Genomic DNA, 13,496 nt, shown 5'->3' on the forward strand with positions numbered 1-13,496 from the left:
CAGTCCTTAAGAGAGTCAAACTGGTATAATCCATAGAAAGTGCTGAATGCAATACCCTGCACAAAGTAAATGCACAAAAATCTTAATCAGTATGAGTATTAATAGTCATCTTACATTTAAAAAATAGTTGGGGGACATGGCATTACAGTGCATCCTTTTTAGTTAAATAATCCTTTGCGGATGTGGTCAGCTGCTCTGGTACATTCATACCATTCAGCTGTGCTCCAACCTCCTCCCCGAGGCTCTTCCCCCGCCCCCTCAGAGCTGGGCACCCCCTGTACTAGCCTGGAGGTACAGCACACTCCGTCAAATCCCAACCATTTTTATCCAACAAATAATAAACACGTTAATTGAAATAACATTGCGCCATGGTACAGGGGAATCCATTTTCAGATGTAATTCTCAGAAGCATGACACCATAGGGTACATCTACTGTGGAAGGAATTGTTTGTTCCTATTATTTGGTCAAACAAAGAAAAATGAGAACATTGGCTTCAAATAAGTAATATTTGGGGTGTGCCTGTCAGACTGGGGACAGAAACTTAAGGCTTTTGCCTAAATAGAACCTAAAGTTTGTTTTTGTGATGAATAAAAATTCTAAGGATGACTACCAACAGCATTAAAAAGATGTATTTTATTCTGCCAATTATATAAATTAGGGCAATACATAGAAAGGGAAATAGTGAAAATTTCCCCTACACACACACACACACACACACACAAAGATTTTTGTATAATCTTCTCAAACTCCCGTCCTTCTGACTTTTTAAATAAGATCACATCATGAAGGCACTTTTCTTTATTGTCTTTCTTGGTCCCTTGAAAGATTTTGTAGAATGTTCTCTGCTCTCCTTTCTTAACCCATATCCTGATCCCCCATTGTCCGTGGCTAACACCTGCCTGTCAAAGGCTGTGCATTTCTGGTTCTGGCTTCTCTCTGAACTCCAATTCTTATCACCAGATCCCCAGTGAATATTGTCACTGAGATTCTCCATACCCCCTCACTTCAAATGTTAACCAATCAGGAACTAAAGTTATCATTACAATCTACTCTTAGCTTACCCAAAACTTTCTAGTTTTTCCTCTCTGATATCTTTGGCTTGGTTTTTTGGTGCTAAAATTCTCTTGTTTAATATGACTTGAAACCATGGAATCATTTTAAATTATTTTAAACCATTTTCTTCTTCATGGTATAACTGAAACGCATAGAATTTAGAATTAAAAGATCTCAGTAAAAGATCCCGCTTTTGCCACTTCTTAGCAGCATGAACCCTTAGCAGCAATTTCTTAACCCTCCTAACTAAGCCTTGAGTTTCCATCTATAAAGTAAGATTAATAGTCCCATTCAAAAAATATGACTTGTGCAGCTACTCATCCCAGCCTCTGTGCTAATTAGGTTAGACGCTCACCCTCCACACTAAAGACATTTTGGACCTGGTAATTATTTGTTGTGGGGCTGCCGTGGGCATTGTGGAATGTTTAGCAGCATCCCTAGTCTTTACCCTTAGATGCCAGTAGTACCCTCCTAGGCATGACAATCACAATTGTCTTCAGACGTTGCCGAATGTCTCCACCTCTTGCTAGCTGAATAATCTTGGAGGAGGTATATAACTCAACATAAGATTCTTCACTTGCGAAATGAGCATAATAACAACACATTCCTTGTAGGTCCATTGTGAAGGCTAGGTAAGAAATACACTTCTAAAGTGCCTAGCACAGTAGCTAACTCATAGTAAGTACTTAATAAATGTTAGCAGAATTAGTCATAATAGCCAAGATATGGAAACAACCTAGTGTCCATTGACAGGTGAATGGATAAAGAAAAAAAAATATATATGTATATATATATATAAAGAAAAAATATATATATATATATATATATATATAGAGAGAGAGAGAGAGAGAGAGAGAGAGAGAGAGAGAGAGAGAAAGTAAAATGATGGTTGCCAGGGCTGAATGATGAGGGAAATGGGAAGATGTTGGTCAAAGGTTATAAACTTTTAATTATAAGATAAATAAGTTCTGGGGATCTAATGTACAGCATGATGACTATAGTTAATACCATATTGCATACTGAAATTTGCTAAGTGGATAGATCTTAAAGAGTTCTCACCACACACAAAAAAAGGTAACTATGGGAGATTAAGGCTATTTTAATTAGCTAGATAGTGGTAATAATTTTGCAACGCATATACAAATCATCATGCAGTACACCTTAAATATATTCAAGTTTTATTTCCTCAGTAACGCTGGGAGGAAATAAAAACAAGTAAATGTTAGCTAAAATAAATCAAATACAAACACTCTCCCCTTGAACACATAGAGTGTAAACTGTCTGATGGCAGGAAACTTCTCTGCCTCATTACTATTCCCCCAGTGCTGACAGAGTAGACACTTCCATAAAGCTTCGGAGAATGAGTGAATATTAGTTATGCATCACTTTTGCTGTTCACCACTGTTGTTCTTCCTCTTCAGATTCATTCAGTTAGTATTTATGAAGCATTTATTCTGAACAAACTCAGCAACCTTGGGCAGGGCCATGATAGCCCCCACACCTGATGCAATATGTAATCCCCGATATCAACAGTCTCGCCCATCAGAGAGGCTGTGAAGCTTGAGAATTCTCTAAGTCAAGCTTTTCTTAGAAAACATCTGGAATAGAAATGCATGTTAACTGGAGAATGGGAAAGAGAGGAAAGCTACTGGCTATGTCACCCAACCAGATGTGGAATATTAAAAAAATGAAAGGGAGAAATTCCCCATTATCTGATCCACAGACTTGCTGACCTACCCTTTCTTGATTCCATCGGATCAGCACACAGGCCCTACTGCTTTTAATAAAACTGGGCTTCATTTCCCAGTTAATTTTTTCAAAAATTTTCAAATTATTGTTTAAACTTTTATGTCTTTTCCTCCCTGAAGTATATGTTTGATTTTAGCACTTTGTTTCTCCAAATTAAATTTAAATAAAATTATTTCCATAATGTTAAGAGCTGGTATACACCTCTTTCCCTTCTCTGAACAGCTGGAGGGAGAGTCGTAAGGAGTTTATTGATATTCATTGAGTTCCTGTGATGTCCCAGGCCCTGTGTCTACATTTATTCGATTCTCACAATACTTATTTTCTGATTGAGGAAAGAGTGGTTAAATGAATTGGCCAATATTGGGCAACTATGAAACAGTGCTAGCCTATGAAGCAAGGTCTGTCTAACTCTGGGGTAGATTGATTACAAAAACAGCGGGGATTCTGTCCACCTCTGTTTCCATATCTTTTGCAATGTGAATTTGTAGCTCCTTCCATCAAGAAGTGGGGCCTGTTTCCCCACTTCTTCTTTTTTTTTTAAATATATTTTATTGATTTTTTACAGAGAGGAAGGGAGAGGGATAGAGAGTTAGAAACATTGATGAGAGAGAAACATCGATCAGCTGCCTCCTGCACACCTCCTACTGGGGGTGTGCCCGCAACCAAGGTACATGCCCTTAACCAGAATCGAACCTGGGACCTTTCAGTCCACAGGTCAATGCTCTGTCCACTGAGCCAAACCGGTTAGGGCTGTTTCCACACTTCTTAAATCAGGACTAATCTAGTGACTATTTTATCCAGTGGGGAGAAATGTAATTGTGGGCCAATTCTGAGTCTAAGACTTTAAGGGGCCATGCCCCCATCTGGCTCTCTGACTCAGAACCCTACCTCACCATGAGAACCAGCCTGGGGGTAGCCTGATGGAAGATGAGAGAACACATGGAGTGGAGCTCAGGCAGCTCAGTCACCCCAGTTAAGGTGCCAGATACCAGGAGAGCCAAGCCAAGATCAACTGGCTACTATCCCCATAGCAGGCTTCAAGTGCTAGAGTGAGCCCACCAAGACCAATTCAGATGAGCAGAACTGACTACTCATGCACAAAAATAAAGCTGGGTTGTTGTAGCCATTGAGATGTTGTGGTTGTTTATCATATGGCATTATTTAATCAAAAGGTAACTAATATAAATTCACAATGCCTTCAGATCTTATATATCCCTTATTATAATACTAGAGGCCCGGTACATGAAATTCTTGCACGGGGAAGTGTGTGGGGGGGGGGGGGTATGTGTCCCTTAGCCCAGCCTGCACCCTCTCCAATCTGGGACCCCTCGAGGGATATCCGACTGCCCGTTTAGGCCTGATCCCACTGCCCTCCGGTGGGATCGGGCCTAAACGGGCAGTTGGACATCCCTCTCACAATCCAGGACTGCTGGCTCCCAACCGCTCACCTGCCTACCTGCCTGATTGCCCCTAACCGCTTCTTCCTGCCAGCCTGATCACTCCCTAACCACTCCCCTGCCAGCCTGATAGATGCCTAACTGCTCCTCTGCTGGCCCGATTGCCCCTAACTGCCCTCCCCTGCCAGCCAGGTCTCTCCCAACTGCCCTCCCCTGCAGGCCTGGTCACCCACCAACTGCTCTCCCCTGCAGGCCTGATCACCCCCAACTGCCCTCTCCTGCAGTCCTGGTCCCCCCCAACTGCCCTCCCCTGCTGGCCCAGTAACCCCTAACTGCTCTCCCTTGCCAGCCTGGTTGCCCCTAATGCCCTCCCCTGCAGGCCTGGTCCCCCTCAACGCCATCCCCTGCAGGCCTGGGTCCCCCCCTCAACTGTCCTCCCCTGCAGGCCTGGTCGCCCCCAACTGCTCTCCCTTGTAGGCCTTATCACCCCCAACTGCCCTCCCTTGCAGACCTGGTCCCTCCCAACTGCCCTCCCCTGCTGGCCTGATTGCCCACAACTGCCCTCCCCTGCCAGCCATCTTTGTGTCCACATGGGGGTGGCCATCTTTGACCATATGGGGGTGGCCATCTTGTGTGGTGGAGTGACGGTCAATTTGCATATTACTTTTTATTAGATAGGATAAAGAAAAAAGTTGTTGCAACCACATCTATCAAAAGTCATTTTTCCAGTTTTTATCACGCTATTATGTTCTTCTCAATTACTCAGGAGGGGAAAAAACATGTTGTGAGTAAGATATTAGAAGAGAAACTAAATTATCTGTGTTTAATGGGCCAATTTAATGAGCAACTAAATTGCAGACTGAACTATAATGCAAGTCTCTCCTTCTATCATCAGACAAATTCAATGCAGACAAATCAACTAATATTTTTTAGTATCTTGTCTATATAGGCCCGATGCTATAGTACAATGGTGTTTTAAGACACGGTTTCTGTCTTCAAGATCTTTATAACCTAATTGAAACATAAATAGCCATGCGAATGAGAGAAGTTAAATAACAATTAAATAGTTCAAGAACACCTTCACCACAACTGATGTTTCAAAAAGAAAATATGCACCATCACTTTGATAAAGCAAATTAATTTTACACTTGCTAGGAGAATACAGAAGAAAGGATACAGAAGAAAAGTAAAATGCTTGGGAGAGAAGTGGCCCAGGTGAAGGCTGACTTTTTAGGTAGGGCTGGAACTCCTTCTTAGAGCGTTTCAATAAGCAGATGAGAAGGCTCCCCTGGTAGGTAAAACTGCAGGTAATATTAGCAGTGGGAAAGAGCAAGGTGTATTTGGCAGTGAGTAAATAATATGAGAACAGAGGAAATCAATAGAACAATGTGACTGATTAGATATGGAATAGAAAAGACAGGAGAAGCCCATGTGCCTCCCGCCAGGAGGATGGTGATCATTAACAGACAAAAAAGTTAAGAGGTGGCAGCTGATGAACTCTTCAATATTAGATATCTGGAACTCTGGGTAGGAGTGAAATACCCAACAGGCTGTTAGAAATTGAGGTCAGGGGCCAAAGGGAAAGGTCAAAATTAGAGATATGGCTTGAAAATCTTCAGTGCAAGAGAGGTGTTATGAAACCAGAGCAGAAGGGCAGACTGGACCTCAGGGAATGCCTGAAATGTCTAGTAAGAGAGATAAGAAAGATGCCCGGCTGACTGCTAAGCAGGAAGTAGCAAGTGTCATGAGTCACATTAAGTGTGATAACCATTCAGAGAAGGGAGAGGTGTACACCAGCAGAGCGGAAACATTTTCAAGAGAGAATTGATGATAATGAGCAGGACAGGCTCACAGCGGAACCAGATGCTTCTGTAAGTCATTTGAAGGGATGCATGGATCTGGCTGGATGGCTCACCTGTTAACAACAGAAACACAGGGGAGACTGATTAAACTTATTTTCAAAAAGAACAAAATCAGCCGCCTTTGTTTGGGGCTGATTTACTCTGTTTGATTCTGTATTGATCTTAATGGCCTAAATTTGCAAGTTTCTGCTTCACCTTTATTCATTTTGATAAATTCAGAAAGTGCAAATTGAAGAAAATATTTGATGAGGATAAAGCCAGCTCAAATAAATAAAGTATCAAGTTACGTTAACAATGGCGCGTTCCCCTTTTACTGTTGATGCTATAAATACATGTTAAGTTCCATACAAATTACACATACAGGGTACTCTTGTTCCTGCTTCTTTAACAGAGACACATATTTACATACCTGAACCATATCAGGCAGGGCCAGTGGTGACCCTGAGGAGGGGCAGTGAAGGATTAAAGAAAACAGACAAGAGAATATAGTTGGGGCCAGGTGGATCACTGTGCCTGGATGAGGACACAGTGACACAGTCTGTAAGCCGAATCTTTATTTTATAGTCAGATCACACAAAGCAAGACAAGGGAGTGGTCAAGATATTTACAATGTTCTTGTGAGTTTCAAATCTACTTCTTTCCTGCTGTTGCAATTCTCTGAACTCTATCAAGCTTTGTTTTGGCAGCACTTGCTGCACCTCCCACAGCCCACATCCCTCAGCTACCTAGAACTACAAGGTCAGACTATAAGGTCAAGTTTACATACAACCATAGCCTTTGGCTATAATTGTGCTGGGAGGGCTTTTCCCTCCAAGCTGGGACTTGTATGTGGCTTTGCCACAAGAGGACTGTGCTCTCTCATCAGTCTGAGGCTTGAACCTGTCCAAACGCTGTAGCCGCTCTCCACACATACCCACATTAATTAGTTCTCATGTTACAGATAATGCCATCATGACATCATTAAGAAAGTACAATTCATCCCAACCACTGGAAGAACCAAATAGCTCTAGCAATGTAAATAATAGTCATTGGTTATATTTCATTTCAATAGAGTGTGAAGAATAGAAAAGCATATAGGTTTCTAAAAAGCTAGCTTGCTTTTTTTATTATTGACTTTTAGAGAGAGAAGGAGGGAGAGAGAGAGAGAAAGACATCAATGTGAGAGAGAAACATTGATCTGTTGCCTCCCGTACTCACCTGACCAGGGATTGAACCTACAACCTAGTTATGTGCCATGACCTGTAATTAAACCGGCAACTTTTTGGTGTACAGGGCAATGCTCCAACCAACTTAAGTCACCCAGCCAGGGCTACCTTGCTTTTTATTTTATTTTTAAAGTTTATAAAAGAAGCCATAAGTCCTTAGTCACCAGACACATACATATTAACTATCCTGGTCTATATCTGCTCCAAGTGCTGTGCTCCAGGAATACTATGTGTAGCAACTGCTACTTTAACTAGCTTCTCAAGTGGCTCAAACTCTAAAATTTGAGAACCATGACCTACGTGTTCTCAGGAGACACAAGGGTAGTTGAAAGGGGGCAGACACCCCAGTGAACAGGACCCAGCCCTTCCCTTTGCCTTTCCTCCCTCTTAAGTAGAGAAGCTCTACTTTATGGTCTTATGGCATTGGGCTGTCATTCTTTCCATTTATCGGGCCAGAAATCTGGGAGTCACCCCTTCCCTCCCACATCAATCCACCAATAAGTCCTGTCAATCACCTTATCAAAATATGTATCCAAATCTGCCTCCCCACCTTAATCAAGTCTGCCATCTTCTTTTGCCTACTCCTGCAAAATCCTTCTAAGCTATCTCCTTGTTTCTGCTCTTAGCCTCCTCCAGTCCATTCTTCTTGGAACACCAATATTTTTTTTTCCCAAAACTTAAATTAGCCTTAACCGATTTGGCTCAGTGGATAGAGCATTGGCCTGCGGACTCAAGGGTCCCAGGTTCAGTTCCGGTCAAGGGAATGTACCTTGGTTGCGGGCACATCCTCAGTAGGGGATGTGCAAGAGGCAGCTGATTGATGTTTCTCTCTCATCGATGTTTCTAACTCTCTCTCTCCTTCTCCCTTCCTCTCTGTAAAAAATCAATAAAATATATTTTTTAAAAACACAAAACTTAAATTAGATCACATTGCCTCACAACTTAAAAGCTTTCTATGCCCCCAAAGCATTCAAACAAAATCTGGGCTCTTCTGACCATGGATCGTAAGTGTGTCATACCCCTGCCTGTCTCTATATCATCTTGTGCCACACTCCCCATGTCTCAGTATAATTCTCGTCACATGTTTGCTTGTTTGTTTCCTTAGCACCAAGCCAAGGAGGCAGAGGACTTTGCATTTGCTCTTCTTTTTGCAAACACCTCAGCGTAAATGTCACCTCCCAGAGATCTTTCAAGACCATTCTATTTAAACTCAATTTCCCTCTCTCCATTTTTCTCTATCTTAGCACTTTTTGTTTCCTTCAGAACACTTATTACAACTTAAATTTTTGGTTTGCTTTCATTTTGTTTGGCTCTAAACTAAAAGCTCCATGAGTGTAGGAACCGTGCTCCTTGTGTTCACCACTGTGTCTCTGATACCTAGTATGAGGCCTGGCATACATTAGGAACTCCATTATTGGATAAATGGATGAAATCATCCAAAGTTATCAAGGCGTGGAAATCCCTGATACGGACAAGTTAGAAACTTCCATTTTGGATGGGGTGACAGTGAAATTAAATTCCATTCCAGAATTATATCTGTGGCTGCTGACCTAAAATTTCCAAGCACATTTTCTTCCAACCCAGTGGAGCTAGATCACAGGGTTGTTGGAAAAGTTCTATGAAGCTGACAGGTTGTTTTGCCCCTTTTGAAGAGGAATTTATTAACATTCATCTGTAGGCACAAAGATGTCACAGTCAGAAATAAGAGTTTGAGCTCTTTGGGAGATTATATAGCATGCATTATTAATACTTACTATGTTTATATTAAAAGCATATTAATTTAAGATAATCTCACTTTTACAATATAAGCTTTTGCCCAAGAACATTATGACAATCTCATCTGGAGAAGGTTGGGGCAGTTACTGAATTAGATTTGACTTCTGGCCAACTATGGCACAACATTGGATTCCCCACCACTAGTGGAAGTGGATGTGTGAGAAGAGGGGTAAGAGAGGGTGCCAATGATGAGAACTAGTTCTAAGGTCCTTCCAATTGCTTCTGATTCTTCATTGTCAGCTCAGCCAATTCAGCCCAACTAAACAGATACTCAGGGTCTTCCGAGTGCCAGGCACTGAGCTGGGAATATGGCAATGAACAATTTAGACACTCATTCTGCTCCAACAGAATCTGGAGATGGTAAATGGGGGGTAAAGATGACTTAGCAAAATCAGGTGGTGACATCAGCACTTGGCACTTCTCTCAGGATGTCAGTTTGACACAATAATTAGCCACCTGTAGTCAACAAAGAAATAGCACTTTTCTGAATGGTGCCCAAATATGTTTACTCCTTGGTTCCATGAAATGACCATTGGGTGTATTTGAAATGGCCCAGAATTGAAGCCCCAACAGCCTTCACTTGACTCTTCCTTCATCTCCTTATTCGAGCTCCTTCACCATACCCGTATGTTTATTGTGTTTTCCTGTGTGATACTGAGCCACTTTTTCTTAATTTAATAGTAAAATCCATATATACTTCTTTTATTAGGTTTATGGAATAATAGAATGTCTGGCTTGCCCAGAATTTCTTCAGATGTTACCCTGAAGCTATTTTCTAAAACACTGCTGTGCGCCCGACTGGCGTGGCTCGGTGGTTGAGTGTCAACCTATGAACCAGGAGGTCATGGCTCAATTCCCAGGTGAGGGCACATGCCTGGGTTGCAGGCTTGATCCCCAGTAGAGGGTGTGCAGGAGATAGCCAATCAATGATTCCCTCTCATCATTGACGTTTCTATCTCTCTCTCCCTTTCCCTTCCTCTCTGAAATCAATGAAAATACATTTAAAACACTGTTGTGCCCCCAGTTACCCACATTTTACAGCACCATCATGATGCCTATTTGTAACCGATGGCAGCTGGAGTGGTGCATCTTTTGTTTTCTCACTAGTCCCTCTGCAGTAATCATCCTTTAGATTAGGTGCTAACCATTCACTATTAGTATAAATCACACACTTTTTTAAAAAAAATGTTTTTTATCGACTCTTAGAGAGAGGGGGAGAGAACGAAATTTTGGTTGGCTGCCTCTTGCATGCTCCCCACCTTGGATCAAGTCTGAAACCCAGGCATGTGTCCTCACCAGGAATCCAACCGGGAATCCAACTGGCAATCTTTGGTGCATGGAACAATGCTCAACCAACTGAGCCACACTGGCCAGGGCTAAATCACTCTCTTTTGAATTGTCTCAGCACCAACATTGCCAAGTAGTATGGCTCACCTCAAGCCTAACTGTAAAGTTGACAATGGTTGCCGCACTCATTACCAGACATTTACTCCTCTTTTTTCAGCTATTTTATGACTGAATGGAAAGAATATGGATTATGTGGTAATGTGAGCAAGTCATTAACTTCTCTGAGTCTGTCATAAAATTAGAGGATTAGATTAGGTTGGAGGTTAAGCTACTGAACAATGATGCAAGTTTAGCTCTCAGATGAGCTTGGATTGGCCCTCACGGCATTTTAAATGTTCTCATTCATTGGCAACCTTATAAAATTGGGAGGTTTCCCATAAAACTCCAGATTTCTTTCTTCCCTTGAAAGAAATCTGAATTCCCTTGAAAAATCTGGCTTCAGAGACTCCCAATCTTCTCACATTCACAAATGACAAGGGAAGGAGGTACGACTGACTAACCAACCTCATTTCTCTTCTGATAGCTGAAGACGGTTAGGCCCCTGCCCTTTTTCTGGTGAAATCCAAGAGACTTACAAGAATCAGATTTAGAAAAGGAAGTTCTCTTAATGGCCTAGAAAATGCTTTGAGGAAAGAGGAACAGTGACCTCACCTCTACCATAGCCTTGGGTCAAGGTTCATGTTGTGGTCTCGCATTTTTCAATATTTATCACAGTTTGTTTGCTGGTTGTTGTTTTTCTGGTTCACTATTCCCGAAAGTACTGAAATACCAGGTTGATGTGTGGTGTAGACAGAGCAAGGTCCTATTTCATCTCCCCCAAAAATCCACTTAACAAAATGTCCTCAGCTAGAGGACATATCAAGTGTTAAACTGATAAGAACAGATACTACACTTGATCTGAGCCAAAAAGCTGAAAAACAATGAACAGGTTTGTTTCTTTAAAATAATTGGGAGAGCCAATCAGTTGGATAGGTGTCATCCGTGCACCAGAAGGTTGCTGGGGCTCCATCCCAGGTAGGGGGACATGTCTCTCTCTCCCTCTCCCTTCCTCTGTCTCTAAAATCAATAAAAACATATTTTTAAAAAATAGAATTTCTGCCCTGACCGGTTTGGCTCAGTGGATAGGCCTGCGAACTGAAAGGTCCTAGGTTCGATTTCGGTCAAGGGCTTATATTTTGGTTGCGGGCATATCCCCAGTAGGAAGTGTGCATGAGGCAGCTGATGGATGTTTCTCTCTCATCGATGTTTCTAACTCTCTGTCCCTCTCCCTTCCTCTCTGTAAAAAATCAATAAAATATATGGAAAAAAAAACTTTAAAAAATAGAATTTCTATAAAAAATAATAATAATTGGGAGGAGTGAAGTTGAGAACAAGGTAGTTTATTTTGCCCTACCAACCTTCCTGGTTCTCTGAATCCACCTTTCCCAGACCAGTTCTTGCCATTTAATGACTCAGGAGAAGGAGTGTTTGTAGGGAGGAGAGTGGGTTGTATTTTGTGTTGTAAAAAGGAGAGAAGAAAATTCTACCTGAACCAATTGGAAGTCAGAAGTCTTTTAATTAGACACCTGCTCTTCCTGTAATGGTAGTTCCCACCTGGCCCCGTTTATTTATTTATATTATCTGTCTGGCCCTTTGGGTCACCTGAGTTTTCACTAGATAATCTGTAAGTCCTCTTCCATCTTAATAAACCTAAACATTTTAAAAATATTTAGACAGTGCTGAGCCCCCACAAGCAGGTATTTCCTCCTCTCCTGGCAAAATATCACCAGTCTAAACACAAAGATGCAACCCTTGTTCTTCAGTTAAATCCCCAGCAACTATAAAAATCCCCAACACCTACAAGGCACTCAGTAAGTATTTGTGGAATGAAGTATTCAGGGTTAGCAATTACCTTTGGAAAGGGTCCATGAAGATTAACAGAGCAAATGAGTGTTTAAGAGGGCACAGAATCACCTTAATTGCAGTATCATTATGTTTTATGTTGCCCAATAGAGAGGGATAGCCAGCTTTAAATGTTTTGGATTAAATATTTTGTAGTTTAACATGTCCTGGGTACAAATACAGCTTTTATAGTGTATTTTTACTTCTATTGAAGGCTAGGTATATATCCTGGGCAGTAATGAAACAAAAAAACAGTAAGCCTGAGACTTAAAGGAATAAAGAGTTTACTTCTTTGATTGAGATTAGGCTTAAATATTGCACTTTTCTGAAAATCAGGTTTCTGAATGGAGCCAGGGTGGGGATAGGTGACAGAACAGTACCCCCTTGTGTTTAGTGTTGGGACTTACATCACCTTTCTTAGCTGACAGCCCCTGAGAGTTAACCCATACATGCTCCAGGCACTTTGATAGACGCTAGGGGGTGTCACTGAGCAAAACACACCCAGCTCCTGCGATCTCATGAAAGGCTCATCAATGATATAATCATTCAAATACATATTGCATTTTAAGTGGCAGTAACTGTTTTGGAGACAAGGGTATGGTACTTGGAGAATGATTCAGCTTTATTCTCTGCCTCACAAGATAATTAGTATAACATAGACTAATTTATTGAGAAACCTATATGCTCAGGCAGTATGCTAAGCACTTCTCATGCATTATCTCATTTAATCTTCTCAAACAGTATAGGCAGGTAATGTGTAGATAAATAATTTTCACAAGATCACACAGCTAGAAAATGGTCAGACTAAGATTTTTAACTCCCATATTGGTTACTAACTGGGGGGTGGGGTGTAAACAACCCAAGATACTAGAACAGGTTCATAAATGTGAGGAATGTGAGAACCCATCTTAAAGTTCTCACGGATTTCCCCATCACTATATCCAGGGTCAACTTGTAAAATAGGCTGTTAATAATTTAAAAACATAACTTAAAGTGTCCTAACCCTATACTTTCTGTATTTTTAGTAGTAACATATTTATCTATTCATTTTATTAACTTTACACCAATAAATACTTCTGGTATTTTCTTTTTGAGGGCCAGGCATTATTAGACAATGAGAATTCAGGAAACCCTGAAACTGGTATTATCTTAAAGAAACTCCTAGTCAAATAAGGGAAGAATATACAAAATGGAACTCATGTATTTGCTTATCATTATACACCTA

General features: G+C 41.2%; 1 non-coding gene across 1 annotated transcript; it reads right to left on the reverse strand.

Moving 5' to 3' along the window:
* Positions 1-11,125: 11,125 nt before the first annotated feature.
* On the reverse strand, positions 11,126-11,312 carry LOC114228174 (U2 spliceosomal RNA). The gene has a single exon (XR_003614287.2). It is a non-coding gene; the product is annotated as a U2 spliceosomal RNA (small nuclear RNA).
* Between the last annotated feature and the right edge of the window lie 2,184 nt (positions 11,313-13,496).

Source organism: Eptesicus fuscus, chromosome 17 (genome assembly GCF_027574615.1).
Source record: "Eptesicus fuscus isolate TK198812 chromosome 17, DD_ASM_mEF_20220401, whole genome shotgun sequence".
In the NCBI taxonomy this organism is placed as follows: Eukaryota; Metazoa; Chordata; class Mammalia; order Chiroptera; family Vespertilionidae; genus Eptesicus; species Eptesicus fuscus.